Source organism: Culex quinquefasciatus, chromosome 3, assembly GCF_015732765.1.
Source record: "Culex quinquefasciatus strain JHB chromosome 3, VPISU_Cqui_1.0_pri_paternal, whole genome shotgun sequence".
Classification (NCBI taxonomy): Eukaryota; Metazoa; Arthropoda; class Insecta; order Diptera; family Culicidae; genus Culex; species Culex quinquefasciatus.
This window is the reverse complement of record NC_051863.1, coordinates 109,928,829-109,936,328: the sequence shown is the minus strand read 5'-3', so window position 1 is coordinate 109,936,328 and position 7,500 is coordinate 109,928,829. Positions and strand designations below refer to the sequence as shown.

Genomic DNA, 7,500 nt, shown 5'->3' with positions numbered 1-7,500 from the left:
GCAGCTACTCGGGGAATCCTTGTTAGTTTCTTTTCCTCCCCTTCATAAATGTTAGGGGGTAGTCACACAATATTTGAGGCCACGGTTTTAGACACAGTGTGTCCTCGAGTCAAGTTTGTACGCGCGCACCGATGTGGTCGTCGCACTCGAACCGAGGATCTTAAATGTTTTGCCACCACATAAGGTAGCAAAACACCATGCTGCGTGCGTACTCGTATACTGTATCGATTTTAGACCCGGGAGCCACCCGGTCTACCTCAGTGCACCGCCCCAGCAGTCGTGAAAGCCTCATTGCTCGGAATCTGTGCAGTCTTTCCAAGCTTGTTTATAACCCTTATAATCATTCTAGATACGCTCTAGTCATTGTAATATTATCACGACTGCAACCTTTCTTAGTCATTTGTTACATTTTTATGACTGCAACCCTCGATCGATACCTACGAGAGTACAACACAGTTAGATGTATAAATACAAGCACTCAAAATTGTGTACATCGCGTTGTACGATGTGTATTATGCGTTCAACTTGTCAATGTTCATGTGTCCTGTAGTTCACATTATGACTCGCATTTAAATGCGGTCTTCATCGATCCACGAGCCGAGTGATCCCCTGCCTAGGGTTTGATGGTTTGTTATGCATTCGCATGTATTCAAAAATGAAACACTGTTTTGATGGTTGCACAGTACTGCAAGAGTTCTGTACAGGATGACCAGACCTACCGTGCGTGTTTGCACGGACCACGCGTACCGTGGTAGCGTAGCGCGTTATAAAATGAACCTATCACGCGCTCACTCGGTGCCGCGATATTGACTAGCCAGCCTTTTGGTAGTTTACTCCGAGAGCCATCCATACTACCTCAATGTACCGTCCCAGCCGGGTAGTCAAAACGGCTGGCTGTGTGCACGCTCTCGGTGGTAGATACGTACATGCATCTCCGAGTGCGCACCGCTCCGCAGAACCGCGTATGACGTTCCCGGTTCGATGGTGTAATTTTCATATACGCTCATGAACGACAAAAAAAATACACCTCTGTGCGCGCACACGACAGCCCTCACATCGACACACGAGTCGGAGTACACTCGACTCACCTCAATGTACCGTCCCAGAAGGGCAAAATTCACATGTCCAAGCCAAGCCAACTTTGCTTCTTAAGCCAACTTGGCTTAACATCCCTTAAGCGAATTTGGCTTGACGACGACACCTCTGTGCGCGCACACGACAGCCCTCACATCGACACACGAGTCGGAGTACACTCGACTCACCTCAATGTACCGTCCCAGAAGGGCAAAATTCACATGTCCAAGCCAAGCCAACTTTGCTTCTTAAGCCAACTTGGCTTAACATCCCTTAAGCGAATTTGGCTTAACGACGACACCTCTGTGCGCGCACACGACAGCCCTCATATCGACACACGAGTCGGAGTACACTCGACTCACCTCAATGTACCGTCCCAGAAGGGAAGTCAAAGCGGCTGGCTGGGTGCGCGCTCTCGGTGGTAGATACATGCATGCATCTCCAAGTGCGCACCGTTCCGCAGAACCGCGCATGACGTTCCCGGCGTATCCCAATTAGGAATAAATGTGCATCGAATAAGCATTTTACGTGCATTAAATGTAAATTAGGTGCAATTTGTAAAATAAAATGCATGGGAAAGAATGTACACCGAATGTCCACTGAATTCCCATCGAATGTGTAAAATGCATTAAAATGCATTCGAAGTGAGCCACCCTTGGGGCCCCTTCTATATTGGTTATGCTTGGGTATGTATGGGAAGCAGGCCCAAGGGAGGTCACTCCCAACAATGTTCATCGATATAAAATTCGATGCCATTTAAATGCAAGCAATGCGCATCGAAATTAATGTTTACACATCTCAATTCATCTATGTAGTCCGTTGGACGTTTTTGTCTAGAAAGCCTGGGTTAGAGACCCTCCACATCCTTAAACATGGTTCTCCCACGTTCCCTCCAAGCATCATTGTCCGGTTCAACTATTACCAAGCCATGGACCCGCGGCAGCACGAGCTGGCAGTGTTTATTCATGTCATGGGTATGCGTAGTCAACGCTACCTACTGTGTCACCTCCACCCTTCTCGGTATACAGCATGGTGGCCGATGTCAACGCTACCTACTGTCATGTTTGTTGCATATTTTCGGGGCACGAAAATAGCAAAAAAAAGAACCCACATGAGTACTCTCTCAACGACATTACGTGCACAACGTACCCGTCGAATCGGAGCAAACCATTCGAGCTCGAAAAGGCAACCTGAGCGGATCAAGGTATAACCTTTCACCAACTCGCAATTCCTTTCCTGACACCATTAGCATCTATGGGGCAAAAAAAAAGGCACGCCCTGCAGTGCAGAGCGTGCCTAGTTCACTAAGGCTTCGCATATCTGACGCGCTGTGAGATCCAATCGTCGGGATGCCAGCAGGGAACGAGTACTGGGTACTCAACTGCTGGCGACGAAAGGAGGTAATTTCACAACGAACCCCTAGGGGTACTGTGCTCTGAGCAACCGATGTAGAATCAATCGTCAGTGGTAGCACAGCTGTGTTGCGTTCAATGCCGTGCCCTGGTGATATGATCTCTATTAGATCATTTCTTAACACGCCGAGGGCTTCGCGTATCTGACGCACGATGAGATCATTCGTCGGGATGCCAGCAGGAACGAGTACTAGGTACTCGGCTGCTGGCGACGAAAGGAGGTACATCTCACATGCTTTGTCAAACGACGAACTCTCAGGTACTGTGCTCTGAGCAACCGATGTAGAATCAATCGTCAGTGGTAGCACAGCTGTGTTGCGTTCAATGTCGTGCCCTGGTGATATGATCACTATTAGATCATTTCTTAACACGCCGAAGGCTTCGCGTATCTGACGCGCTATGAGATCATTCGTCGGGATGCCAGCAGGAACGAGTACTGGGTACTCAACTGCTAGCGACGAAAGGAGGTACATCTCACATGCTTTGTCAAACGACGAACCCTCAGGTACTGTGCTCTGAGCAACCGATGTAGAATCAATCGTCAGTGGTAGCACAGCTGTGTTGCGTTCAATGTCGTGCCCTGGTGATATGATCACTATTAGATCATTTCTTAACACGCCGAGGGCTTCGCATATCTGACGCGCTGTGAGATCTAATCGTCGGGATGCCAGCAGGGAACGAGTACTAGGTACTCGACTGCTGGCGACGAAAGGAGGTCATTTCACATGCTTTGTCAAACGACGAACCCTCAGGTACTGTGCTCTGAGCAACCGATGTGGAATCAATCGTCAGTGGTAGCACAGCTGTGTTGCGTTCAATGCCGTGCCCTGGTGCCGTGCCCTGTTGCCGTGTCCTAGTGATATGATCACTATCATATCACCTACCTCTTAACACGCCGAGGGCTTCGCATATCTGACGCGCTGTGAGATCCAATCGTCGGGATGCCAGCAGGGAACGAGTACTAGGTACTCGACTGCTGGCGACGAAAGGAGGTCATTTCACATGCTTTGTCAAACGACGAACCCTCAGGTACTGTGCTTTGAGCAACCGATGTGGAATCAATTGTCAGTGGTAGCACAGCTGTGTTGCGTTCAAAATCGACCATGAACCTGTAGTGCCTGAATGACAAACTCGTCACTCTAATGCTGCAACTACAAAGTTCACCTTACCTCTGACGTTATTACCGATGATTTGCTTCGCGTGACAGCACTGGTGTACTCATGCAGCGATAGAGTCGTAGGACTCTATCACCGGGAATCGAACCAACTGAAGCCGTACCTCTACTGCTTGGTTGAATTCGACTCGTTAGCGTTCAAATAGTACGTGCTCAGGCGTTTCCAAGCATTTGCCTCGCGTAACAGCACTGGTGTACTCATGCAGCGATAGAGTCGTAGAACTCTATCACCGGGAATCGAACCAACTGAAGCCGTACCTCTACTGCTTGGTTGAATTCGACTCGTTAGCGTTCAAATAGTACGTGCCTTAGCTTAGCATTTACGGTCTTTTCGCAGGGTAGCCATACGACTGCCTTCTGCTTTGCCATGGGTATGGTCAAACAAGAAACACTGTTTAATGGGTTGCACAGTATTGTGCGCGGATGATCAGCCGCACCGTACGTGAGTGTACGGACCACGCGAACCGGTGGTAGCGCATGTGGTATACGCGGACATAGGACGAACCTGCCGCACACGTTTGCGCTCGGTACCGCGATATAGGCTGACCAGCCAGGTATCGTTCACCCGATTGATGAGTATGTGCCGAACTTGTCGACACTGGTGCTCTCGAATGGGTGATACAAAACAACACATCACGCTCCAGAGATACGTGAAGCTTTGTAATGATCCTTCCGCAGGTTCACCTACAGAAACCTTGTTACGACTTTTACTTCCTCTAAATCATCAAGTTCGGTCAACTTCAGCGATTCAAATGTAATCCGGGAAGGACTAGCAAATGTTCACCTTCAAAGACCTCACTAAATAATCCATCGGTAGTAGCGACGGGCGGTGTGTACAAAGGGCAGGGACGTAATCAACGCTAGCTATTGACCAGCACTTACTGGGAATTCCAGGTTCATATGGACCATTTCAATCCATAATCCCGACTAAATGAGCATTTCAGTGATTTCCCGCGCCTTTCGGCGTAGGGTACACGCTGCTGCTCACATTGTAGCGCGTGCAGCCCAGAACATCTAAGGGCATCACGGATCGCTCAATCTCATTTTGCTCATCACAAGCAGATTATCAACCTCAATGAGTTGATGTATTATCAGGTCACACTACACCGCCGGTGGATGGATCGCGCACGACCGTGCGAACGGCCGACGTGCCCATCCGGCCGACGGGATCAACATCTGACTGCTGATAGCGTTCTATTTAATTTGATTGAGTCACCATGCACCACTACCCTTAATTTGGAGAAAGAGCTATTAATCTGTCTTACCTCAATAAGTTCGGACCTGGTAAGTTTTCCCGTGTTGAGTCAAATTAAGCCGCAGGCTCCACTCCTGGTGGTGCCCTTCCGTCAATTCCTTCAAGTTTCAACTTTGCAACCATACTTCCCCCGGAACCTAATTTTGGTTTCCCGGAAGCTACTGAGAGCACCATGATGTAGCGTCTCCCAATTGCTAATTGGCATAGTTTACGGTTAGAACTAGGGCGGTATCTTATCGCCTTCGATCCTCTAACTTTCGTTCTTGATTAATGAAAGCATCCATGGCAAATGCTTTCGCTTTAGTCAGTCTTACGACGGTCTACGAATTTCACCTCTCGCGCCGTAATACTAATGCCCCCAACTACTTCTGTTAATCATTACCTCTTGATCTGATTACAAACCAACGAAACGTAAGACCGAGGTCATATTCCATTATTCCATGCAAAAATATTCGCGGCCATTGATTGGCCTGCTTGAAGCACTCTAATTTGTTCAAGGTAATCTCAGCTGGGTTGGTGAAAACACTGTACCTGATAGGCAAGCGCCACCATATAGGCACCCAGTCTTATAGTCGCAACAATCCAGTGACCTACTACCATCATTAGGAGTAGCACCCGTGTTGGACAATAATAAACTTCGAACGTTTAAACCGCAACAATTTTAATATACGCTAGTGGAGCTGGAATTACCGCGGCTGCTGGCACCAGACTTGCCCTCCACTTGATCCTTACCGAAGGATGTATGCTCGGTTCATTCCAATTATAAAACATCATAAAAGAGTCTTATATTGTTATTTCTCGTCACTACCTCCCCGTGCCGGGATTGGGTAATTTACGCGCCTGCTGCCTTCCTTGGATGTGGTAGCCATTTCTCAGGCTCCCTCTCCGGAATCGAACCCTGATTCCCCGTTACCCGTTGCAACCATGGTAGTCCTCTATACTACCATCAATAGTTGATAGGGCAGATATTTGAAAGATCTGTCGCCGGTGCGAGACCATGCGATCAACAAAATTATCCAGATTTCAACTCAAGCATCACGAAGGACGATCGGTTTGACTAATAATTGCACAGGTTCCGCGAGGTCCCTGCATATTGCATGTATTAGCTCTAGATTTTCCACAGTTATCCAAGTAACTAGGTGAATGATCTTGTAAATTATAGCTGTTATACTGAGCCTTATGCGGTTTCACATTAAAACTGTTTGTACTTAGACATGCATGGCTTAACCTTTGAGACAAGCGTATACTACTGGTAGGATCAACCAGAATTCGTCAACATTATCACGTCACGCACGCTATGCGGGCATGAGGGTGGTCCGGGACCAGGCGAGGGTCCGCGCGCACCACCGTCTCATAGTGTGTGTTGTGTGTAATGGAAATTACCTCACTCTTCCAACCTCACCACAACGCTCTTCCATCGTAAGACGTTGTTCCTCGATGTCGTATCATGCGCGCAATACAATCGTCAAAAGATTCCCATTCGTTTCGTGTGCGGCAAGCGCTGCAGAACTTGCAGCGCGCCCCTTAAGAACACATAATACTCGCTACGATCGCCGACTAGCAGCGTGGTAGCCGTATGACGTTCATGTTAACAAAACACGGTCTCGCTCAAACATCACCTCACAGCCGAACCTCTCCCATTCCTCTTTCCGTCGTGTCGCACCACCTCTCACCATAGCCACAGCGCCAAGCGCGCTCTCGGGGTAGATACGTGCATGCATCTCCGAGTGCGCACCGCTCCGCATAACCGCGCATGACGCTCCTGGTTCGATGGTATAATTTCCATATACGCACACGACAGCCCTCATATCGACTCATGCGTCAGAGTGCACCCGACTCACCTCAATGTACCGTCCCAGCCGGGTAGTCTCAGCGGGCGTACGCTCATACGGTGGGACCGGTCTGAATTGTAGCGCACTCTCGGTGGTAGATACGTGCATGCATCTCCGAGTGCGCACCACTCCGCAGAACCGCGTATGACGTTCCCGGTTCGATGATGTAATTTCCATATACGCGCATGAACGACCTCATCATCGAAAAATTGACACCACTCCGCAGAACCGTGTATGACGTTCCCGGTTCGATGATGTAATTTCCATATACGCTCATGAACTACCTCATCATCAAACTTGACTTCCCTATAGGTACGAGAAAGCAGTGCGTTTCACAACAGTCGACCAAAAATTGCATGGAAAAAAATGATCCGTCGACCGCGTCTATGGCAAGTCGGGGTAAATCGGGCCACCGTGCCAGCGGACATGTGGACCGATGTTGGACGAGTGTCCCCGGACCCCCCCCCCGGGAGTCCGGCCCCGCCCTCTTTCCGCCCGGAACCGATAAAGATGGCTTCCCCCGAAGGTAGGCATGCTCTGCGGGTCCTCTTTCGTGCCCGTAGACGGGGCCACCATACACGCGTACGCTAGGACGGGCAGCGGTGTGCGGTACGCGTCCTCTCTCGTGCCCGTAGACGGGGCCACCATACACGCGGACGCTATGTCGCGCGCGGGGTATGGTACGCGTCTTCGTCTTGGACGGAGACTGCCCCGGCTGGGCTTGGGGTCGGGTTCGGGTCACGCTATCTGAGC

The 7,500-nt window shown here is 49.6% G+C and overlaps 1 protein-coding gene and 2 pseudogenes across 8 annotated transcripts in view; all 3 read right to left on the bottom strand.

The window, feature by feature from the left end:
* The window catches only part of LOC119770867, a 3,301-nt pseudogene extending 3,219 nt beyond the window's left edge, over nt 1-82 (bottom strand).
* Nucleotides 1-7,500, bottom strand: part of LOC6033514 (aldehyde dehydrogenase family 3 member B1) — a 47,163-nt gene that overhangs the window by 24,636 nt on the left and 15,027 nt on the right. The gene's annotated exons all lie outside the window — the stretch shown is intronic.
* On the bottom strand, nt 473-621 carry LOC119770873 (annotated as a pseudogene).